Source organism: Acinonyx jubatus, chromosome B3 (assembly GCF_027475565.1).
Source record: "Acinonyx jubatus isolate Ajub_Pintada_27869175 chromosome B3, VMU_Ajub_asm_v1.0, whole genome shotgun sequence".
Lineage (NCBI taxonomy): Eukaryota > Metazoa > Chordata > Mammalia > Carnivora > Felidae > Acinonyx > Acinonyx jubatus.
The window spans coordinates 74,402,325-74,428,609 of NC_069386.1; the positions used below are offsets into that span (position 1 = coordinate 74,402,325).

General features: G+C 38.6%; 1 long non-coding RNA gene across 1 annotated transcript; it reads right to left on the reverse strand.

Moving 5' to 3' along the window:
• Positions 1-2,090: 2,090 nt before the first annotated feature.
• Positions 2,091-23,371, reverse strand: LOC113601270 (uncharacterized). Its single transcript, XR_008299323.1, has 3 exons — positions 22,424-23,371; positions 14,158-14,260; positions 2,091-2,423 (listed from the first exon to the last, which is right to left on the reverse strand). It is a non-coding gene; the product is annotated as an uncharacterized LOC113601270 (long non-coding RNA).
• Between the last annotated feature and the right edge of the window lie 2,914 nt (positions 23,372-26,285).

The window sequence follows — 26,285 nt, forward strand, 5'->3', positions numbered from 1 at the left end:
TCCCCCACTCATATTCTGTCTCTCTCTCTCTCTGAAAAAAAAAGTAAACATTAAAAAAATAGGTAAATAACACAAGTGATTTAGATCAAGTGTATTCTATATAATGAACACATTTGGTCAGTTGTTTTAGAATAGTGAAAAGACAATTAAGTTCCCTTTAAGTATTTATTTTCCAAATTAAAAGATGAATGTTACAGGGCACCTGGTTGGCTGAGTTGGAAAAGCAAGGGACCCTTGATCTTGAAGTTGTGAGTTTGAGCCCCATGTAGGGTGTAGAGATTACTAAAGAAAAAATAAATAAACATTAAAAACCCCTAAAAGATGCAGGTTATTCTATGTTTCTTTAAAATCTGATTAACATATTATATCTTCTGTTTATCTTTTAAATTATTTAAAAATCCTCACTGAAAATATTTAGCTATGAAAATTAAACTTGGCCACTATCTTCAAGGAGCCTTTGACTAGCTCTAAATATAAAGGAATTATCACTTTCTGTATCTACATGCAATTTGTGAAAGAAAAAATTAAAAATTTGCATTTCTTAGAAATTTGGATGGTCAGTAAAGAAAAAGTCATGCCATAGACCTCTGTAATCAATTTCCTACTATGTTAAAGATAAAAAACAAGATCAAGTTTAAAAAGTATGCTGCAATGATTCATTATGAAGAATGCAATGATATTAATATATATGTGCAGACTTTTACGATCTATTCAATATTTACAGCACACTCAGAATGAAGGTTATTCACGAGGCAGGGGCCTCACTACTGCCCTTTGGTGAGCAAAATGTGAAGAGATTGTTTTCCTTTTCTTCCAGGAAATTCCTCCTCTCTGCAACAAAACGAATAAACAGAAAGACAATTTGTTTCTTGATTATTTGTTTGGTTGTAAGAAGAGAAGGGCTCTAGGATGCTTAAGTATATCCTCAGTAAAGGATACTGCTGTGGGATGAAAGGAGAGCCTATTTTATAAAAGTATTTGTAAAGGAAGATGATATAATTACTGAGAAAGAGGATTCACCTCCCCATAAAGACTTGTTTGTTTGTTTGTTTGCTTTTTATGACTCTTATTAGCATTGTGAGATATAACTCATGGTCTTATAAGACACCTCTTATTATTATGTTTCTATGAACATAGGATTTCTAGAGGCAATTTATTACTTCTTTCTTTGATTAACTTCAGACTTGTATCTGTTTTAAGATTTAGAGTACAGTATGTTCGCTCATTTTCAAATTACAAAAAAGGTGAGAAAGTAATATTTTATCTTTTTTTAAGGAAAGCCTACTTTTTATGTGCTAGTTTAGCACAAATGTTAACATTTTAAATATCACTTGTGACAAGACAGTCGTCTTTTGCAAAGCAGGAAGATGAACTTGGGTTTAGGGTTTAACTTCTTCGTGGGTTGTCAGAACCTCAGCAGGTACAGGAGTCCTCTCTAACTTGGCCCAGGAAAAACATGGCTGCTCCAAATGCCATCTGCTTTTCGTCACCTTTTGTGTAAGACTCAGGAAAGGATATGGCTAAAGCATTGCAACTAACCAAAATCTTTACAGCCTCTTCCCATCTTGGGACCTATGCTGTGCATCAAGTTTTTGGGGTTCAGGAATAAAAGTAGAAGAGAAAAATAAAGGATGGTATATAGGTTTAATTGAATTCCTTGTTTTCTACAAGGGTAAAGATTAGGATGAATGCATAGACCAAAGCATCATCATCTGGCAATTTTAGGTGGCTTCCACGGATACTCTCACATCTGCTGACATTCCAAAACGGGTGTGTAGAGTAAGTGGAAACTTCCCACAACATTAGCCCTGTCCACATGCCAGGAAAGCAAATATTACCCTCTTTCCATGTCCCACACTCAGACTCTATTGTCAGCTCTCCTTTATAATTCCATATTATCAGAAATCAGGAAAAAACAATGAATACACACATTTCTCCACTCAAACAGGTCAAAGGGTGCTTGTGCAGACAATGTAAACCATTCTCCATTTTATGTTAACGGCAACCTGTCAGACAGAGATGGCCTCAAATATAGCCCCCCCCCCCCCCCCAGCTGACGGGCCTAATTAAAAGAAAGAGTTCAAATTTTACAATGTTCATGTTTATTTGCAGCAAGACTTTTTTTTTATTATCATGAAATCCCTACTCAATTTACGGTGCTTCTCTCAGCCTCTAGATTTCCTAAAAGGAACTCATTTTAATGTTCAAAATCACACTTAGACAGCAGGATTATTCTGCCTATAGCTCCAATTCCCCAAGGGAGACAAAATGGGTCTTCCGATTAATGTTTTGTTTGGGTGTATATCACTTACCCGAAGCAGAAAGGCTTGTTGCAGAATTGAAATGTCTTTGATGTAAGCTGTTTACTGTCATGTTCACACTTTCCCAGGAGACTCCACAGTGGGTCTGCTGCTGATGGTTGCCTTGTTCACCAAAGAGACCTGTTAGTCAAGCGTCAGTATCGGCTGGTTTGCTAACCATCTGTTGGACCATAGGTTGGTAGGGCACTCGGCACTGACATGAATCAGTACAAATCTGTTGCCTGCTACCTCAAACCGAGTACTTTTATTTGGTTAAGAAAAAAAAAGTGGACATTTTAAAGACACGGAGCACCAAGAAGCAGAGAACAGAAGCTCTCAAAATTAAAGTTAGGAGAGAAGTTATTGCTGAAGGCGATAAAGATCAATTGAAATGATACAGGGAAACTAGCTGACAGAGAAGATGAATGTTTACTGAGAATCCCTGGTATTCAGTGGAAATGTTCCATAATCAGCGAAAAACTGGAAACACACTAGTTTATGTAGCTCTGCTTCAATGGGACGGGATATGAGAAAGTTTGCAGCAGGAACGCTGAATGCCAACATTGCTTGTATTCAGAGACTTGATCTGAAATATTACGTATGTTCTTATTTATTTCAAAAGGCTTTTCAAATGACTCAGTTTTTTTTTTAAATCATGAGCTGTGGGGATTTGTTTCTGACCTGGACTTCATTGGTATATGGGATAAGATGCAGCTCATGGTTAAAATATTTAGTAGTTTTTGGGTTTAATTTTAGTTTGGTTCAAAAAATCTTTCAGGTTGATCTGACTTGGAGTTCAAGGTTTTTCCAGTTGAAGTATTACTCCAATATACTGTGTACAAGTTGGTGCATAGCAGAATCCAAGGGGATAGTTGAAAAGAGTATAAGCCTAACACATTATTTTGAATGTGAAGAATTGAATCTTCTGGTTATATTCTATTAGATTAAGTTTGATAACTATTTAGTATCAAAATCAGGTAGAGTAATATTAAAATTAAAATGGGAATACGGGGCGCCTGGGTGGCTCAGTCAGTTAAGCATCCAACTTTGCCTCAGGTCATGATCTCACAGTTCATGAGTCCAAGCCCCGCATTGGGCTCTGTGCTGACAGCTCAGAGCCTGGAGCCTGCTTCACATTCTGAGTCGCCTTCTCTCTCTGCCCTTCCCCCACTCATGCTCTGTCTTTCTCCGTCTCTCAAAAATTAATAAACTTAAAAAAATTTTCTTAAATGGGAATGCTGTGTTCAAAGATACGTCACATTTATTAGGGTAGTTACTACCACACACACACACACACACACGCACACACACGTGCACACACACACACACACACACAGGAAATAACAAGTGTTGGAGAGGATGTGGAGAAACTGGAACCCCAATCGTGGTGTACTGATGATGGAATTATTGAAAGGTGCTGTTTTGGAAAACAATATGACGGTGCTTCAAAAAATTAGAATTCCCATATGAACCAGCAATTTCACTTCTGGGGGTATACCCAAAAGAATTGAAAGCAAGGACTCAAAGAAATATTTGTTCACCTATGGTAAATGGCAGTATTATTCATAATAGCCACAAGGTGGAAGCAACCCGGTGTCCATTGGCAGATGAATTGGATAGACATATGGTGTGGTATAGACATACCTTATTCATCCTTAAAATGAAGAAAATTCTGACTCGTGCTACAACACAGAGAAACCTTGAGGGCATTATGCCAAGTTAAATAAGCCAGTCACAAGAAGACAAATACTGTATCATCCCACTTACATGCAGTGCCCTGTGTAACCAAATTCATAGAGGCAGAGAGTACAGCGGTGGTCACCAAGGGCTGGGGGAAGTAGGAATAGAGAGCGTTTTAAAAAGACACAGGGGGGGCGCCTGGGTGGCGCAGTCGGTTAAGCGTCCGACTTCAGCCAGGTCACGATCTCACGGTCCGTGAGTTCGAGCCCCGCGTCAGGCTCCGGGCTGATGGCTCGGAGCCTGGAGCCTGTTTCCGATTCTGTGTCTCCCTCTCTCTCTGCCCCTCCCCCGTTCATGCTCTGTCTCTCTCTGTCCCAAAAATAAATAAAAAACGTTGAAAAAAAAATTAAAAAAAAAAAAGACACAGGGATTCAGTTTTGTAAAATGAAAAAGTTCTTTGCATGGACTATGGTGATGATAGCATAATAATATGAATGTACTGGATGCCACTGAACTATACATGTAAAAAAGGTTAAGATGGAAAATTTTATGTTGGGTATATTTCACCACAATTAAAATTGAAAAAAATATTGCTATTCTGGTGAAATGATGGAAAGAATTTTAGTTCCACGTTTTATTCAGATGTATCATTACTTTAAAATACTTCTAAGATAATGTGAACAAAAAATTTTTAAGAAAATATTAAGACTTTGCCTATCAGACTCAATGAACTTGTGTCACTTTATTTTTAAAAAAGTAATTCACTTTTAACATCACAGATGGTGATACCATGTAGAATAAATACCTGATTCATTGGCTTTACCCAGATATTTTTAATATTCAATCAACTATTTATTGTCAAAATAGGGGAAACATTATATCTGTTTGTTGTTCTTATGAGTTCACAATTCCCGTTATAGAGAAGGGAGTGAAAAAATAGATTTTTAACACGGCACCTCAAAGCAAAGCCTACCTAGGCCCTATACCTCTAGGGTGAATTAAAGTTGTATTTCAATTTTTTTTTTAACGTTTATTTATTTTTGAGACAGAGAGAGAGAGAATGAATGGGGGAGGGGCAGAGAGAGAGGGAGACACAGAATCGGAAGCAGACTCCAGGCTCTGAGCCGTCAGCCCAGAGCCCGACGCGGGGCTCGAACTCACGGAGTGAGAGATCGTGACCTGAGCCGAAGTCGGACGCTTAACCGACTGAGCCACCCAGGCGCCCCTGTATTTCAATTTTTTTTAATGTTTATTTATTTTTGAGAGAGAGAGAGAGAGAGAGAGAGAGAGAAACATGAGCGGGGGAGGGGCAGAGAGCGAGGGAAACAGAGACTACGATGCAGGCTCCACACTGTCCATGCAGAGCCTGACATGGGGCTCGAACCCATGAACTGTGAGATCATGACCCTAGCCGAAGTCGGTCGCTTAGTGAACTGAGCCACCCAAGTGCCCCTAAAGTTGTATTGCAAATACTCTGAATGTTGAAGTGTTGCTCTGTTTTGAAAATGTCTTTGATTTTTAAAAACAGATTTATTGGGATATAATTTGTAGACCATGAATATGCAAGTATTGTAAGTGCATAATTTCATGTTTAGTACATGTAAATAGCTGTGCAACCATCATTAGTATCCAGTTATAGAATATTTTCATCACACCATAATTTTCCTTTGTGCCTGTTTGCAGTTAATCTCTGTTACTGCCCAGGCAACTACTGCCTTTTTCTATAGTTTTGCCTTTTCTGGAAATTTCATGTAAACAGAATCACACAATACATGGCCTTCTGTGTCTGGCTTCTTTTACTCAGCGTAATGATTTGAAGTTCATCCATGTTATAGCATGTGTCAGCAAATCATTCTTTTTTATTGCTGCATGGTATTCCATGATGTGAATATATCATAATATATTTATGAATTCACCACTTGATGGGTATTTTAAGTACTGGTAGTTTTTGGCTATTATGAAAAATGCAGTTGTAAATATTCACATTTAAGTCTTAGGTGGACAAAAGTTTCATTTTCGGTAGACACTGGAATCTAGAAGAGTGAAGTTTATGGGTCATATGATAAGTTTTTTTTAAGTTATTAAGAAACTGTCAAACCGTATTCTAAAATGTCTACACCATTTTACATTCCAATTGCAATATGTGGAACAATCCTAGAAGAGAGGACAGGCAGTTTCTCAGATATTGGGGATGTTGGCCACAGCAGCATCTTTCTAGATATGTCTCCTGAGGCAAGGGAAATAAGAGAGAGAAAAAAACAACAACTATTGGGACTACGTCAAAACAAAAAGCTTCTGCACAGCAAAAGAAACAGCCAATAAAACCAAAAGATAATCTACGGGATGGGAGAAGATATTTGCAAACAATGTATCTGATAAAAGGTTAGTATCCAAAATATATAAAGAATTTATAATATTCAACACCCCAGAAATGAATAATCCAATTAAAAAATAGGCAGAAAACATGAACAGACATTTCTCAAAATGCATACAGATGAACAACAGACACGTGAAAAGATACTCAGCATCACACAGAGTCAGGGAAATGCAAATAAGAACCATAATGAGATATCACCTCATACTTCTCAGAATGGCTAAAATCAAAAGCACAAGAAACAACAAGGGTTGGTGAAGATGTGGAGAAAAAGGAACCCTTGTGCATTGTTGGTGGGAATGCAAATGGTGCAGCCGTTCTGGAAAATGTATGAGGTTCCTCAAAAAAAAAAAAAATAGAACTACCCTTTGGATAGGGTACTACTGGGTATTCACTCAAAGAATACAAAAACACTAATTTAAAGAGACACATGTACCTCCTAGATTTATAGCAGCATTATTTACAATAGCCAAACTATGGCAGTAGCCCAAGTGTCCACTGATTGATGAATAAAGAAGAGGTAGTATATATGTAATGAAATATTATGCAGCCATAAACAAGAAGGAAATCTTGTCATTCGCTACTATATGGATGGATCTAGAGTATAATGCTAAGCAAACTAAGTCTGTCAGAGAAAGACAAATACCATATGACTTCACTCATATGCACAATTTAAAAAAGAAAACAGCCAACAAAGGGAAAAAAGAGAGAGAGAGAAACCAAGAAACAGACTCTTAACTACAGAGAACAAACAAATGGTTACCCAAGGGGAGGAAGATGAGGGGGTGGGTGAAATAGGTGAAGAGGATTAAGAATGCATTTATCTTGAGCACTGAGTAATATATGGAACTGTTAAATCACTACATTTGAAAAAAATAAAAATAAATAAAAGATCGATACCATTTTCCACTCCCATTGCAATGTGTGAGAGCACATTTCTCCACATCCTTATCAATACTTGGTATTGTCAGTCTTTTTGATTGTGGCCATTCTAATGGTTGTGTAGCAGCACCTCACTGAAATTTTAATTTGCATTTCCCTAATGACTAGTGGTGTTGAGCATATTTTCATTATTATTATTAGCTGTTGTATACTTGGTGAAATAGTTGGTCACTTTTTCAATTGAATTGCTTGTATTCTTATTAATGAGTTGTAAGCCTTGTATATGTACTTCAGATTAAGTCCTTCAGCAGGTATATTATTTGAAAATATTTTCTCCCAGTCTATGGCCATTTTATTTTTAACAGTGTCTTTTAAAGAGCAAAAAATTTCCATTTTTATGAAGTCTAATTTATGATGTATTTTCTTTTATGAAATGTGCTTGTCATATCTAAGAAATCTTTGCCTAACCCAAGATCGCAAATAGTTTTTTTCTATTTTCCTCTGAAAGTTTTATAATTTTTGCTCTTAAATTTAGGTCTGTAATCCATTTTCCTTTGTTCTTGATTTGTATGTATGATGAGTGGTAAGGGTCTAAGTTCTCTTTTTTTGCATATGAATATTCAATTGTCTTTGTATCATTTATTGAAAATTCACCAATGAATTATTGCCTTGGCACCTTTGGTGAAAATCAACTAACCATAATTTAAGAATTTATTTCTGGACTTTCTGTTCTGTTTCGTTAATCTATTTGCCTATCTTTATACCAACCCACAGCTTTTATTGCTGAATCTTTACAGTAAGTTTTGAAACTGGATAGTATAAGTTCACCTATGTTGTTCTCCTTCTTAAAAAAAATGTTCTGATGATTCTATACCTTTTGTGTTGAATTCTTTGAGAAATTTGGAAAGAATTACTATCCTAAGAATATTGAGTCTTCTGGAGCGCCTGGGTGGTTTAATGAGTTAAGTGCCTGCCTTCTGATTTTGGCTCAGGTCATGATTTCATGGATTGCGAGTTCAAGCCCCACATTGGGCTTGCATTGATGATGTGGAACTTGCCTGGGACTCTATCTCTCTCCCTCATTCTCTCTCTCTCTCAAAATAAATAAATAAAAAAAAAAAAGCAAAACACCTGTAGTTAAAAAAAAATACTGAGTTTTTCAATCCATGAATCTGGAATGTCTCTCCATGGATCTTTAATTTCCCTTAGCAATGTTTTGTAGTTCAGAGTGCACAGGTCTTACATTTCTTTTGCTAAATTGATTCTTAACTATTTTGTTTTTATATTATGAATAAATTATTTTCTTGATTTAATATTCAGATTGCTCATTGCAATATACAGAAATAGAATTTACTTTTTATATTGATCTTATAGCTTGCAATTTTTTTAAGAAAGAGAGAGAGAGAGAGAGAGAGAGAGAGAGAGAATTCCAAGCAGCCTCCATGCTCAGCACAGAGCCAACACAGGGCTTGATCCCATGACCTTGGGATCATGACCTGAGCTGAAATTAAGAGTTGGATGACCAGATACCCAACTGATTGAGCCACCCAGGCACCCCATAGCTTGTAACTTGTTAAAACTAATTTATTAGTTCAAGGGTTTGGGTTTTTAAGTACTTTTTGAAAGAATTTTCTACTTATCAGATTATGTTGGTCTTTGAATAAAGGCTGTTTACTATTTCTTTTGACTTTGCATCCTTCACGTTCTTACCCTCAACTCCTTCAATTTGCCTTTTGCTCCAAGTATTCTTGGATTCCTCTCCTACTTCCTTCCTAGAGCTTTCTTTCTAAAAATTCTAAGCACCTTTCTTTGGACTCGCAATTTTTCTTCGCGCTGTCATAAGAAAATGGAGAGAAATGTTGTCCTTTATACCCTATATATCCAAACATTTAGTCACTTCATTGGATTATCCAGTTCAGGCTGATATATTATCACTGGGGGACTTAGACAATAAACATTCATTTCTCACAGTTCAGGAGTACAGGAAGGCCAAGATCAAGATGCCACCACATTGGTTATCTAATGAGGGCCTTCTTCCTGGTCTGAAGATGGCCATTTCCTTGCCATCTTCAAATTACATGGCAGAGAGTGAACAAGTTTTGGTCTATTTTCTTATAAGAACACTAATATCATCATGGGGGGGTGGGTACCACCTCATGACCTCATCCAAACCTAATTACCAGCCAAAGTCTCACATCCTAATACTATCCCACTGAGGGTTAGAGTTTCAACGTATGAATTTTAGGGAGACATTCAGTCCAAAATAGTTATGTTGATGAGTTTATCTCTAACACCTTATCTTTTTAATCTCTGTTTCCACTACCCTGGCTGGATTCATATTCCCTTATGCTTGTATTATTATAGTAGGCTTTAATGCTCACCTGAGGTTGGTCAGAACATCTGGTATGATTTTAGATTCAAGGATAAGCAAGAATGAGCAGTTTAAGTTATTGATTTTGATTTACTCTTGAAGAAGCTATAAAGCAAGGCAAAGTGTATAAAAAAGATGATGCAAATTAGGTGGTTGCAGTTACCAGCTTTCTTTTCCGTCTTTGGGAGGCATGTTCAAATGCAGTCAGAGTAAGCCTGTTAAAACCTAAAAAAATATCACATATGACTCTGTTCCAAACCCTTTAAGCAATCTGCATTTCATGTAAAGTGTAAATCAAAGTTCTTAGGGTTTTCTACAGGCCCGGTATGATATGGCCCCTTTACCTCTATGATCCTATGTCTTACTAGTGTTCCTGGCTCAGTCCGTCCCAGAGTACCTGGCTTTCTTGCTGTTCTACAAGCTAGTGCACTTCTCTCATTGTGGGGCCATTAGGCTGATTGTTCTGCCTGGAACCTTCATCTCCCAGACATTTGCAGATCTTTGTTCACGTGTCATTTTACTAACGAGGTCTATCCTCCTTAACCATTTGACACTTACAACACCTTCTTTCCCTCTTATCCTCAGTCCTCCTTATTGAGTTCTAATATTTTCTTCATAGCTTTTGATACTTCTAAACTACTGTGTTGACTACTCATGTATTTACATGTTATATTTACTGACCATGACTCTATATTTCTCCCAGTTGGGAAATAAGTTCCAGAAGGTCAGACATCTTTGCCTAGTACTGTGCCTGTTACACAGTATGTGTAGGGTAAGTAATTATTGAATTAATGAATGTCTCAACCTTGGGGCATACTTCTTTTTATCCCTGCCTGTGCTTCGGGGCCCAAAAGTTTTCCCTTTAGGTTTACTGGGGCCTTTCATGCTCCTAGAGACGTTCTCATCCAAGCTTACCACAACCCAATTCATCTTCCACGTTATTTTTCTTCCCTGTGCTCAGGAGCCTTAATGCTCTTTGGGTAATACTTCTGTCTTCCATAAAAACTTTGGCCAAATGAAAATCTTTCCCATTTCTACCAAACTGCATTCTAACACCATGTGAAATATCCTATTATTCTGTTGTGTTATTTGTGCTATCTTTATATATTGTCTTTCCAACAAGTTTATAAGCTTGTTTGATGAGAACCATACCATGCTATTTTTTTTGTGATCTCCAAAGGTCATGTAGAGAACGTTCAAAAGAGGTTTGTTGTTAAGTTACACTTAATTTCATTAACTTAAATTTAACTTGGAATGTCTTTCCTTAACAATGATTAATAAACCTTGGATCCATTCAGCCATATTCAAAATATTTTCTTCAAATATAAGATCAAATTTTGCCAAATGTATATGGTCTGTTAATATGAAACTGATAATGTGCTTTTCTAAGAAACGATTTCTCACAGTTTTGCTCTCATTGTTTTTTTAAATCAGCCAGACATTTTTTGAGGTTTGTACAGATTGTATACATTTCATTCAAATTCTGAAGGTTAAAGCCCTCAGAAAATATGTTGTGTGAATACTCTGGGTTCAATCTTATCATGGCAAACTACATAAAAATGCAGTATAATATGTAATCATTCTTGTCTTGAATAAATTACATGCTTATTAACATTCCAAAAATAATGTCACATATGTGTCTCGGGAAATGGAGTCACTTTTCCAATTTGTGTTTTTGTTACCTAAAAGTGTTAATGTATCGATTCCACATGGGATTTGGGAAGTCTGGGATTTCATTGTAACGTGTAGTTTGCTTTAACAGATAATGTATCTTTCTTTAATGATAAAAAATCAATTAATAATATTATTACATATATGAGTCTGATAGGCCATGGCAAGAGTCATCCAGATAAGTTAGCTCCAAGTTATTACATATTGTCCAAGAAATTAAGTTCTTCACCAGCTTTGTTTCTAAAGAAGAAAGAAATAGAAAGCTCTGGGAGAGATGGAGGGACAGAATTACATTGGGTTATGTGGACCAGTGCTTCAGAGTGTATGTTTCCTTGTTATAATTACATTTATTGCTTTCAGTTGACATTTGTCCATCATTTCATTACCCCAAAACTGGTCACTTGGTTTTGCTAATTTCTTTCAGTTCTCATTTTAATGCTTAAGAACATTAGAGTGCCTTGATATCCTAAGAAAAAATTAATGTGGTTGCATTAATTTTTAATAGTTTAATATTCATTCTAACCATCTGATAGCCAAGCAAAGATTTCCTATCTGTGTTGTTTTAAAACCAATTTTAAACTAAGTTATTAATATCCATGTGATTTTCTTTACACTCCTTCCTCTGAGCGATATGTTCAGAATGATTTCTTCCCTCGGTGGCAAGTGCCCAGAGTCGCACTAAGGAAAACGCCTTCCTGGTCTCCTGCACCGCGCATGTCTTGTCCCCGCCTTCCAAGCCCAGCCCCACCCACCACTTCTTGCCCCTTACTCTCCATCTCTACTCTTTCTCTGCCTCTCTTCCAGACCCTCTGTCCTTCTCCTTCCAGACTTCCTTAAACTTCACATAAAAGAGGCACGCGGCTGAGGGAAGAACGTGTAAGTTCTCTCATACAAGACGAGGTAGAAATGCCAAAGGTATCTCTCTGGAGTTTAATTAGCAGCATAGCACAGCAATTAAAAGCACAGACTCCAAAGCTTGGGTTCATATACTGGATTTACTTCTTTCTAGTGTGTGATCCTGTTTCTTAATTTCTAAAATGCTCAGTTTTCCTCATTGTAAAATGGAGATGATAAAAGCCCGTCCTTCATGGGGCTGTATAAGGATTAAAGGTGTTAATATTCAAGTTAATATATAAAATCTTTGTTGTGATATATAATGTACCCAGAATAATCCCTGGCACATAACGAGTGCTAGTTATGCTCTTACTATGTAATTATTAGCATGCTATTATACTATCACTGCAGCTAAGCTATTGCTATATACATTGTAGCCAATGCTATTATTCAACTTGTTCACAAATAATGAAGAGAAGGGGATTTCATGGCAAATCATGCTAGAATGTGTTGTTCTCTGGTAAAGAAAGATAAAAAAAAACATAAAGAGTGTCTCCTTGATCGTTAAGCACATGTATAGATTCTACTAAGACAAAACAAACTATAATGTTAACTAGTAATTATAACCATTGCTTAAATTCACAAACTTTGCTTTTATCTTTGAGAAACATGCCAAAATCTCCAAATCTTTAATTTCAGCATGATCTATAGTTGTTAACTATGCAAACTCTGAAAAAAAAAAGCCAGATGCTTTGATGGAAGTATATTGAAATTACAGGAAATTCAGCCCTTCTGGAATGTTTACGTTTCCTCACATTTTGTTTTAGACCTAGTAGAAATCAGTGTCTTCCTTTCCCACCACATCCTCACTAGGTCCTTTTCATTACTTCATACCATTTTGCAAAATTAGGAATCCTTTGTCTCAATAAAATTAAACAAAGAAATAAAAACAGAAACATGTATAAACTGCATACTTCACATTGGCATTTAAGAATTGAGATTCCAATAGCAATACTAGAGGCACAAGAATGGATAATTGTGATAATTTTACCATCTCAGAATCAACTGCCATTTACTGTGTGCTGATAAAGGGTAGGGTCTGTGCTAGTTAATTCTCTGGTGGATAAAACACAGGGAATCGCTCATTTCATCATGATCTTAGGTGTTGTCCTAAGTGCTGGCAAGAACGATGAATGAGACGCAGCCTCGGTCCTCACGGCCCAGCGAGAAGCACAGCTACCGCTGTGGAGGATCTTGAACTTGATTTTCAGAAAAATCCGTGGCTTGCAACAGTCTCACAAGTTGAGTGACAGAAACCAGGCTCCAACTTTGCATTTGAACAAGGTTCAGAAAGAGGCGTTACCAAACTGTGGTATTAAAATTGAGGAAAGCGACCCCCCCAGGGGTGGGTAACTGGAAGGGAGTACAAGCAGCCTTTTTGATATAGGGGTTGATTATATGGGTTGTTCACTTTGTGAAAATACACCTGTGATTTGCATGCTTTTTGGTATGAGTATCATACTTCACTTAAAAAAAGTCCCATGACTTATTAGAATTCCAAATGTATTGTCCTGATATTCTTCCAAATTTCTAAGGAGAGGTGTGATACCATTTTCTTCGTTTTCTCTTTCTCCAGGCCTCACACCTTTCCTGAGTGCAGCCTTCATGCTCCCTCTGGACTGACTTAAACGCAACATTAGCCACTTCCTTGGGTTCTGCCAAATATCTATTAGCCTGCAGATTTCATTGGCTTCACAGTTTATTAGAGATTTTGGAAGGACACATTGAAGTGGGTTATACTACAGCAGTATATATGACTTTAAATGTAATAGGTATTGTTCATGACCATGTCCTCTGTTGACCCACCAATATGGAGCTCCAATGCACCTAGTTCTAGGTTCACCCCTTATCTCTCATTTGGTATTTTCTCCTGTTTATTCTTCCTGCTCCCTCTGTATCAGCTATCCCTTGTGTACCACCTCCAACTTCTCCAATTTACCCGACTCTGGCTGAGGACAGATGTTCTGCGTATGCTTTTGACTCACTTTATTCTGGCAGCATCTCCACTCAGTCTTGCACCAAGGGCTGCATCAGGCTCTTCCAGTGCTGTGGCATGGGGTGCAGGGGAAGCCCATGTGCGTGCAAACCCTGAAAGTGCAGGAAAGTTAATGCCTTCTGACACTCTCCTCAACCCAATAGGAGGGCTGATGGATAAATGCTACTCACTGGCACTTTTCAAGTGGCCAATTCTGCAAGGTATTCTCCATGCTCCCCAGAGAAGTTTCTGGAGTGCTGTGGTAGAGGCAGTGCCTAATTTAACAACACACATCCTTTTCTCCTTGCTCATTTTACTCCTGTTTGCTAACTCCCGCCCACTGTGACTACCTTCCAAATAAACTACCTGTGCAGAAGTCTCTGAAAACTTCTATGGGGGATGATGGCTAAACAGTTGATACCTAGCAAGCATCCAGATCACCGTAACTAAGTCTCTTACCTGCCATGGAATAGGCCAAGTGGAAGGCTGGTGGAAGACCAAGTACTGGATAATCCAGGGGCTCTAACACATCAGTGGTAGGAGGGCAATGGTAATTTGAAGGATTATGAGATGGACTGGCTGCTGTTTATACCTTGGAAGACTTGAGCAAAGAAAATGACAGAGTTAGCTTACCCAACTATCAAGTCAGGGCATGCTGTGAAGGAAGGATTTCCAGGACAGCATCTAGAAAGACCCTCATTTCCTGCAGATTTTACTCAAAACCAGATGCAGGAATTCCAAAGGAAAATAAGAGTCCAGCCTTCAAAGCTTTCCTATGCTTTGCCTTGTGGATCCACGGCCATTCTATCACTGTCGTGCTTACATGGGCCATGAAAAGTAAGGCCAGTGTGGCAGAGTGTAGAACATGCATGGTTCCAGAAACATTAACTCTCTTCCCAAGGCTGACCTAGCTACTCTACTTCTGAATATCTGCCCTGTCATCATCAAAAGTTGATGATTTCTCTATATGGTATCACCATCTACTCCAGATTTGCTCTTATCTTCCCTGACAGAAGTTCCTCTACCCTTACCATCATGTAAGAGCTTACACAACGCCTTATTCGTTGGCATGAGTTTTTCCATAGTATTATCTCCAAATAAGGGACCCATTTTGTAGCAATGGGTGTGCGACCATGGAATGGACTGGTCCCAGCACAAATACATGCACTTCATGGGAGCAGTCCATCTAATAGAATGAGAATAGCCTATTCAAATATCACCTGGATGCTAGCCTGGAAATAAAACTCTGTAGTGTTGGAATGATGAACCAACAGCCAATATATGGTACTGTGTCCTCAAAATCTAGAATATCCGAGTTGAAAAATACACATTAGATGTAAGGTTGGCCCCTCTCACCACCATTTCCAGTGTCCCACTTGCAGAATTGGGGTTTTCAACCTCAAGGTATGTCGATCTAGAGGTCCTTGTTCCCATAATCAGGGAACAAGAGAACTGACAAGGAGTAACATTTATCCACAGTTCCCTATTGATTGCAGATTGCCCAAGAAGTAGTTAACTTTGCTGAATTTACAGTCTTTGCATATGTGCAGGCCTAGCAGGCTTCCCCTGGAATCTCGTGCCACAGTTCCAGTTTTCTACTGGATTCAAGGTTTTCTACTGACCTTGAAACTATGACTATTTCCAGGTCACTTTTGGATCTTTATCCTAGTGGACTAGCAGACAAATAAAAGAGTTCCTTACTACCACTAGGAGCTAGGACTACCGTTGCATATGGGGACAGGAAGGGATTAACTAGAACATTTCTCAGTGTTTCTATACCTCGTAATAATGGCAAATGGGCAGATTCAGTAATGACCATTTAATAATGGCAGAGCTATTGAGGGCTCAGACGCCTCGGGGGTAAAAGTTTATAACACCCTACAGGCAAACAGTCAGATTAGCTGAATTTACGGTTTAGCCTGAGAAAATTCAAAATAGGTTATGAAGACAAAAGATGATGACTACCGGTTAAGGTCCTATGACCAATATAGCAGGAAAGGGGGACATTGGTGTCTTGTTTCACAAACGCTTCCCCTACTAAGTCTTTTTAAGGCCCAAACTCAAAGACCTATGGATCGGACTTCATGAAAGACAGGAACGCTGCAGTGGGTAAACTGTGTCAGATGCCTCTTGTTCACTAACTCATATTTTCTTGGCCTCATCTCTGATTCCAGGCATGGCTACAGCAAATTAATTGTGCGTAGGCTTCAATTTCCCCGGAACTGACAGCGTCTTGTCTCAAGCATGCACCAAAATCTTTCACGTTTTCTTTGACATTGTGCTATCAGATGCTTGGTCAGAGCCCAGTCAGGCAGGGGAGATGTACACACAGCCTGAAATGTAAGGGAGTTGAGTTCACGCCCCGTGGGAAAACCTGCACCGATGGGGGATGCTAGATGATCAAGAAATGCTTTTTTTTTTTCCTTTCAATCCTCAGGTAGAAATTTAAGACACTGAAATATATTGGTTTTTTTTTTCTCTTTCACAGTTTCCATTTCTGTGGTCATTTACCCTTGCTCCCTGAGACCACCTTTCAAAAAACTACTTGTATCCAAGTCTTGGATGCAGATTCTGCATTCATTATTGAAAGCACACTTTCTTCCCCTTGTTTCATTCAAAGCAGCTTCCTCCCTCTTGTGATATGTTGACACCAGCTAAAATTACTGCCCAGAATATCTCATCTGTCCCTAGTAGGCTTCTGAAAGTATATTCTCCAAATGGAGACACTCCTTTCCTCAAGCACAATTCAGATACCTCCTTTTCTTTCTTCACTAGCTGATTCTCTTTAGCCTATAGATGGCTAAATTTACTCCTATTGAAAACATCCATCTACACAAACACAACCATTCACCTAGATTCCAAGACAAAACAAAGTCGCCAAGGACACAAAAACTATGCACTTGATTTTTTGCCTTTCTTCTCAAAATAATAGCTGACAGCTATCGAGTGCTTACCATATGCCGGGTGCCATTCTAGAAAATCACATGCAATATCTCGTTTTATTTTCACAAAACTCTGGGTGGTACTGTCATTGCCCCTAAATGCACAGAGTACAAGGCTATATAGTTCTTTAATGTTGAATGGCTTCTTCAAGGCTGTATTTTCAATGTCCAAGCAGGGATTAAAACCCAGGCATCTCTGCCTCAGTGCCTCTGCCTCTGGTTACTGTTTTCAACTCCTTACCTCTTCTTCTTCTCAATTCATCACAACGGCTTCCCATCAAAACAGCACTTGCTAGGGCACAAGTTTTGTCCTAGCATGCTAAATCCAATGGCTAGTATTCATCCTTGTGTTACTCAGAAGAATGCAGGGCTTAGTAAAGTTGATTAGCCCCCTGTCTTCTGCGTCTCTCCTGACTGGTGACTCTTACCGTTAGTTCATTGTCTTTTACATAAGTTTTCTCTTTTTCCCCAAATGGAAGAACCATGATTGAGAGTTGTAGGCTCAACTTTTTTCAATTTTTAAAATTTCTTTCAGTAGCTGCAACCACTACTCATAAACAACACAATTCAACGGAGTATTGAAGATCTAATTGGCTTTATTAAACAATTCATGAAGCAGGAAGCATCCCATCTAGCATATAGAAAGGAGCTTTGTCAAGGCATAGAAATGGAAAAGTTTTAAAGGTAGAGAGGGAATGGAAAAAAAAAGACAGTATTAGCAAGGAACGTGTTATTTTAGGTGAGGTGGCCCTTCCACGGGGAATGGAAAGGGTCTAGCAGTAAGTTTCCTAGTGCCGGCCAGGAAATTCCAGGTCGCCTGGTGCAAGGTTACATTCCTGGGGCAGGGGCTGAGATTACAGTTAGGTTAGGCATCAAGTCTTGGTTTGGTGACGTGGGGCTCTTAATATAAGCGGCTGACTTCATCTTTGGCCTGTGAGTTTCTTTCCAGCACTGCCTTACACTGACCTCCCGACCAGCGTTTACAAGAGACAAAATTTTCTGAATTTCCGACAAGGTGTATTCAAAATGTAATTAATCAGCGTCCCCTGAGGTCATTATTATCATGAATTTTTTAACTCGGTCACCTGCCTACCCAAAGGAGAAACTGGAAATCTTTACTAAAGTGTGTAGAGAGGTTCATTTCAGACTGTCCATTCTCCTAAATATGGTCAACATTAGGCATAAGGTATAGACTCCTCAGAGAAACCTCGGCTCAGGGTTTTAATTGCAAGAGTTGGAATGTTAAGTAAAGACTTTATACTCAGTAAAAATAGGGATGGCTTTAAGGGGTATGACTAGATGTCTTAGACTTATTTGCAGGTGATTCTGAAAACAGTTGTTCTGGAGATTAAGGAAAAATCCATTTAGGGAGAAGAGGCTTTCTACTAGACAGTTTTTGATTGCTTGCTGCTATTATCATTCTTACTGAATAGGGGTGTTGTTTATTAAAATGTTTTCTCATGATCCATTTCCACCTAAAAGCTCTGAACTGTGGGTATTTATGAAATATCTGTTCTGACTTGCCTCAGCCCTGGGACTTGCCTTAATAGAATATGCAGCAGTATTTATTTGCAAGCTGATTATGAAACTTGTTTTCATTTTAACTCTTCTTGATTTATTAACCTCATTTAGAATTTTTGTTTTAGATCCTTCACAACTGATTAAAACAAAGTACTGTTGTCCTTCTAAGAATAGAAACTGTTCCTGCCTTCTGTTCCACGTGGAAGTCAGTTTTCTAAGATCAGGTTTGTTTTTGTTTTTGACACGCGTATCTTGCGAACAGAGATGCTTTGCCAACTGCTAAAGTAATCGTCAGAAATAAAGACAATGGAGAAAGTCACAAGAGCTTTTGGGAATTATCAAATGCATGTCCCTTTCTGTACTGTCTTTGTCAGCCATGTCTACTACTAATGGCACAGTTTTCAAAAAAAAAAAAAACCCATCCTATTTAAGGAGAAAAACATATCTCTAGGTTCTTATGAGTCGAGTCAGATGAAGCCAGTTATTTGGATGGCAGAATTGCTTTCCATATGCTGCAACTGACCTCTTCAGGGGGCACGTCAGATCATGGAGAGACACATGAACCCTATAATTAGGTCCTCTTTTGGGCCTGGGTGTTTGGGTCCCAGTATAGACCTTGTATAGATCTACACGTCTTTCATTTTAGGTCTACCTTAAAAGGAATTACACTTACCTGATTTTTAATATTACCAGTATATAGTATTATTTTTCAAAGACTAAAACTGGGAATTTCGTTGACTTAATGATATGCTAGCACTTGTTTATTCCGTTGTTGTTTCTTTAAAAACAAATCAGATTATCAGAATGAGTGGATCTGAAATTGTTTTCAGATTTATAGGCTTAGTGTACCACTACTAAAAACATTGGTAGTTTTATTTTCTGTACTCATTCCATATCACATTGTTGTTTTCAAATGTCTCTCTCATAGACTAGTTACTGGCTTTTAAATATTTTCTCTGCTCGGAAAAGTAAAAAAAAACAACAAAAAACAAATAGTTTAGATGGCCAATATATATATATTTTTAGAAATAGAGACGAGAAATATCTTTAAGCAAAGATTATTTCATCTGACAAATTTTTTTAAAAGGATTTTAGTGATGAAATTTTCCTTTGGACTACCGGATCAACATTTTGTGCTTTAGTTGTGGGAGAAAAAAAACCTCACTTTATCTCTGTTTGGTAAATATTTTAAAATGCAGTGCCCATACACACAGTTTGGTTCTTCAATTACTTTTCCTCCACACTGACAAACCATCTAACGCTATTTAATGGCCTCTCCTAGAGCGCTTCATGATTCAGAGTCTTCCAGCTGTGACAAATCAAAAGGCACCTATGTATTCTTTGGGGTTTTTATTTTCAAAAATGTCAAAAATTCAATTTAGTTTTGATTTTGATGTACATTAATCTTCACAACCTTTTATGCATCAATTAACGGGTAAAAGTTATAAGGGTATCTCTTCACTGAATGTGTCATGACGGCCTTTTAGTCTTTTTTTAGTACATATTCTTTGCTGTTTTCACAGGGAGCTACACTTTTAAAGGGCCCTTTCTTGGGTTTTTCTTTTTGGAGGCCTGCTTTACATAACAGAAGTTTTGTTCACATTCCCTAAAAGTGCATAGTCTCTATCCAGAATAGTTCCGGTGAGCAGGGTGGGAGCAACGACCCCGGCAGCTGAAATTAAAGGTACATATTTACATTTTACTATTTCTAATTTCAAAACATTTATTATTCGTACATTATAGAACTAGAGCAACTTTAGAAAACACTTAACCCAACTCTTTCATTTGACAGATGAGAAAGAAGGGGCGGGTTAAGCTGGATAGCTTGTGTAAACCAGCCAATTAATAACATATTCAAGACAAAACCTCAGCTCTTTTTAGCTTCTCTAAAATATCACACAGCTCTTGTCACTTTGAAACAGATTTTGTGGTTGGAGGTTGTAACTGTTTCTTGACTTCCTTAAAGAGTGGTGATTTCCTTAGAAATAAAGGTCGCTCATAGTCCCTAGAATGTCTCCAGAACATTCAATAAGACGTTTTACCTTCAGCCTAACTAGCAAGAATGAGATAGTTCCAAATTAGGAGCAAAATGTGGAGCTGCTCCTGGAATGAACACCCTTTTAATTTTATACCACTCCCTTGGCCGCAAACCTTTAACACAGAAGAAGCGTGGTGTGGTTACTTGGCTCTCCTCCCTCAAATTCATCAGGAAGACATAAATCACTTCTGAGTACTTCTTATTTCTTCCCATTCTTTAACTTTGAAGCCAACTTTCCACTTAATCTATTATTCCTGGACCCAAGACATGGTAATTAACCTCAGAGATGGAGTTTAGTCAAAAATGCACTCTGCAAACAGTATTACATTAGAAAAATTTTAATTGTGTTCAGCAACATTTCTTAATTTAATCTGAAAGGTTACAGTATCTTCCTTATCAATCAATAACCATTTAATTTCTGGATGAAGGCTGAAATTATTTTCTCTGGTTTACTAGCTTGGCATAAGTCTATATGCTTGGTGCCGTTAATTCACCTTGCAAAGTCTTCGCTTGAATTCTTCTGGGCTCTGAGGGAGTGAGGCATCTTTTCAGAAATGGGTCATTTTAGTATGACGAGCGACAAGACAAACTCATCTACAGTGTCTCTCTTTGAGGAGCACTAAGTCCAAGTTAGTGGGACGTTTTTTTTTATTATGTACAATAATTGGAATGCTAGGGGCAAAGCTGTGGGATTAATCATCTCTCTCCCTCATTGCAGAGTCAATATGTTGAGTGACATTATAGACAGAGTGATATTTATATACAATATATAACACTACATTACAGTTTTGTGGTAAGGTTTTACACTGTTGTTGTAAGAATTCAATGTTCAAATGTTATCTCCTATCTGGAACACGGGCTTTTCAAACAAAGAAGACATTTTTACGTGATGTAGCACTTCTGCTCACAAACACCACTAATGATGACCATTATATTAATACACTGCAGTGATGATTGGGGAAAATTTCCACCTAGTCCTGATAATTTTTCTCAGATCCCCAGTGTGTTGCATCGTCTTTCTAGCCTATAGAATTTGTTCTCAGTAGAAGCAGAAAGAAAGAGAAATGCTCAGGCCTAATTACCGATGACTTTGAGGTGCAAAAGCCTGCAAGTTCTGCAGTCACGAAGTTAGAATTACCATTACAATGTTTCTTCCCACCACTAATATTTGGGAAGCATCTGGCACAATAGCCTATGATATGCTTCAATTAAAATCCTCTAATTCAAAGAAACCCGTAAGAATCACTGCATTTGAAAGCAAAAAGGAGAGACCTTGGAGATCTAGTTTTACAGATGAGGATGACAAGTCTAAGTTAGATTAAGTGACATGCCAAAGGCCACATAATTAATTAGTGGCAAATTTGGCACTAGAAGCTAACTACGTCAGAGGTCTTTCCATTAAAACCTTACATTTCTTGAATATTTAGGGCATTTATTTGAAGAAAAAAAAATGGCTCAAAGTCTGAGCGAAGACATGCCAAGAGTTCCATTATACTTAGGCTGTTAAATGTTGCTCTTCTTCTGGCCACTGCCTCTTGGCTAGCTTTCATCTCCCTGCATACAATTCCTCCTGCAGGAGCTCATATAAGTACTGATGGCCACCGCAGGGAGGCTTTGCCCTGATTTCCTGTCCTGTTAACAATCATCCCAATCCACCTGTTGCACAAAATAAAGACCTAAACATTCTCAAATAATGCATTCATTTGCACTCCCGACATACCATTACCCACCAACTTCTGGTAATTCCATTGCAAGAAGGACTGCAAAATCTGTACCTTGCCCTCGGTGGCCTTATCATGGTTCTCCTGGATCACTGCAAAGGGACTCCCCTTCTTGGGTCTTCCTTCCCTATGTTTGCCTCTCCCGGTCTACTTTCCATTCTCCCCTATGTTAGTTCTTTCTGAACACAAATCCGATCACGAGTATTTCTGTATTTATAAAATTGCATGACTCTGCATTGCCTTCCCATTCTGGCTCGGCCCGTCTTCCCAGGGTGGACCTGTTCCCTGGCAGATCTGTGCTGTGGTTGGGCAGCCCAGCTTTTCAACCTTCTTTGCACAAGCCAAAACCTTTTATAAAGCCAGGCTTGGCAGAGGATTTCCTTCCCCCGAACAACTTCCTTTCCAATCATTGCTTCCAAAACTTATCCTAGCTCAAACAAGCTAAAAAAATTACTTTGCTATGTAACATTGCCTGAGCCCTTTGGCAGTAGTGACTCCCCGTTCCTTGCCCCTACCTCACTCTATTCCTGCATTTCTTATGACATGTGTGGAATTATTTATTACAATTCAATACCTATCTTATTATTCGATTCACAAGTTCTTAAGGCCTAGTGAATAAAAGGCAGGCAACAAAGGCAAACGCACATGGGATTGATCCCTACTCACCAGTTGCTAATCATGTGACCTGGACACAGTCTTGATGATGATATTGTTTGTTGATCTGTGTCAGTCAGTCACTGGAGATACTCATCCTTGTCTTCTCCACCTTGACTTAGGTACCAAGCGTATTTGCTGAAATAAAAATAACACATGCACTTACACCTTTACAAACTTGGCTATGGAAAAGAAAAATATCTCCCCTTGTTTCTTTGTACCTGGCTAAGCTCTCAAGTTCCAATTTGGTGACAGTGACTGCCAATCTGAGGTACCTCAGTCACTTGCCTTGTTAGAAGCAGTATTTTGGAAACTACTCTTTCAGTTTAGGATTCCCTCCCTGCTCCACTCCACTCCCCCCATGGACAGAGCAGAAGGATTGAGGGACTTCCGGAGCACCTGAGAGATACTGAATTTGTACACCAGGCTTGCTCCTGTCTGCCTTTAGCCGAGGTGTAGTGCTTTCCACCTGGCCTTGGGCTTTAATCTCTGGCCCATACTATTCACCAGTTGTGTCCTTAGATGACAGAAGGACCAGTGGAAACCCTGAGTAAATTTGAGAGGATGTGAGAACACAGAGAATCATGGTGTGACTGCAGGGCTGTTTTTCCTCTGGAAAACTGCAAACTCTCTAAGTCCCATTTCCACAGGATGCTTGAGGCTAGAAGTCTGAAACCAAGGTATCGGTGGCTCTGGTTCTTCCTGAGGGCTGTAGGGAAGGATCTGTTCCAGGCCCCTGGCCTTGGTTCATAGATGGCCATCTTCTCTCTGTGTCTCTTCATGTTGTTTTCCCCCAGGCAAGTCTGTCTGTACATCCAAACCCCCCCCCCCTTTTCTGAGGAAACCTATCATAAGGGACTAGCGCCCACTCTCATTTTAACTTGATTACCTTTGTAATGATCCTATCTACAAGTGAGGTCTATCTACAAGTCTTAATAATGGGTTAAGACTCCAACAGATCTTTTTTGGGAGGGAGGACACGATTCAACCAGTAACACTTGGTTACTCTACTTGCATTTTACTGACTGCTCACTCTCTGGGGCATGACTACACCTTCTGAAGACAACCCCTGGGGTCGGGTCCACAGGATTTGTGAGGTTTCACCAAGGCACATCCCTAGATGCCTCCTCTCGCTGGTGACCTTCTATTATTCTGGAGTGAGAGGATACTGGGGCACAGTACAAGGTTTGCAGTCTCCTGGAGGAGAGACAGTCTGGAAGTTAGACTGTGCTTTGGTCCTATCTGCTTTGCAGCTTTCCCAAAGGTACTGAGGTTTCTAAGGGGTGTTTCTGTGATCCCACCACCTCCCCTGGGTTGGTGGAAATGGAGTTCTGCACCCTTCTCAGGGACCCTCCACCGTCTACACGAGTCATGCCCCCCAATTCTCTCATTCTTTCCTGCTTACCACACATGTATCTCTATTTGAAGAGGAAAACAATAACTTTTATTGTGTCTTCTCTATAACATAGCCTAAGAGGAGCCACTCAAAATTTATCATGGACAAGGAGAATGAAGCTGCTTGTTAAAATTCACATTCTTTCCCTTGTCCTTGAAGGCTCGGGATAGGACTTCACTACCTGAAATTTTATGACATACTCTAGATGCTTCTGAAACACATGGTCTGCAGACCATGCTTTGAGAAACATTGGTTTTACTTACAAACTCATGCTCTGAATTTTCAATTGTTTCTTAATATACAACACTGAGTGTTTGAAAGAGGAAGATAAAAACAGAAAACTTTTTTTCCTCAAGTGCTTGGCTCTTGAGAATAAAAGCCATGACTTTCAACATCATTACCTCTGCTAGAGATTTTCAAAAGCTATCTAAATTTTAAAAATCCAATAAATTGACTGTTTGTATGCATGTATATGTGTGTGTGTGTGTGTGTGTGTGCGTGTGTGTTTGCATTATCTTTGGTCTCAGTTCACTGTATAAGCTCTTCTTTCTTGAATGGTGAGGATAAAAGTAGGAGAATGAATTTTTAAAAAACGCATAGTTTATTATTAAACACTGTCATGCTACATGCATGTTCGTGTGTGTGTGTGTATGTGTGTGTGTGCATGTGCATGTGTAAGAGGAACAAAGTGGAATTTGGGAATGAATGTGAGGTGCAGGACAGAAATAATATGTAGAACCAGTCACAACTTATTTGGGATGCTGGCTGTGCTATTTCTCATTTGGTTCAACTGAGAAAATCATTTGATTTATCTCAGTTTCAGTTTCTTTCCACTTAACCACAAGATTCTTTCAAAATACAACTAATTTATATTCCTTTAATCTGGCACTTCGTAGAGAAATTGTCATTATTTGTTGAATGAGTAAATGGGTGATGTCATTTCTTTCAACGAAAGGAAATAAGAAGTTTCATTTTATTCCCAATTAAGTTCTGTTCAGTCCAAAATACTGTGTTTAAGGAGTGAACTTCAATTTGGTCTTACATTCTTTTCATAAGCCTCATACACCAGTCTTTATGAATATGCTGACTTCCTGTCTACTCCAACAAACATTAAATATCCCTCATCTGAATTTCAGTAGAACTTACTTCTTGCACTCATGATTTAAGATGTGACATAGGTTATCTTATTGGTCAGGTCACATTTTCTGGATATCTTTTCTCTCTACTAAGTGCTCAGCTCCTTCCTGGCAGAGACTAGAGTATATGCCTCTTTTTCACATTACCTAGGAAAAGACCCTTTACTTAGCAGGTCTTGAGTTTGTTATTGTATTAGGTGAAAGTAGTTAGGGTGGTACATTTAAAGTAGTGAATTTATTTAACAAATTACTCTGCTATAATTCTCTCAGATCAAGAAATCCAGACTCACAGAAGTTCAATACCTTGAAATAGGCCCATAGCTTGGCAGTGGCCATGGCTCAAGTCTTCAGAATCTGATTTCAAGGCTGTCTCTATTGCATCATGATGAATACGGTATCTGTTTTGTATTTGAAAAAATACTAGCTGGGGCGCCTGGATGGCTCAGTGGGTTGGGCGTCCAACTTTGGATCAGGTCATGATCTCGCGGTTTATGGTTCAAGCCCCACATCGGGCTCGGTGCTGACAGCTCAGAGCCTGGAGCCTGCTTCGGATTCTGTGTCTCCCTCTCTCTCTCCCCCTCCCCTGCTCATGCTCTCTCTCTGTCTCTCAATGATAAACGTTAAAAAATAAATAAATAAATACTAGGTTGTTTGATAGGAAAATTGTTAGGTGTGACACAAATTTTGTTTGATAAGACTCAGGATTTCTATAGGATGGAGATATTCTCTT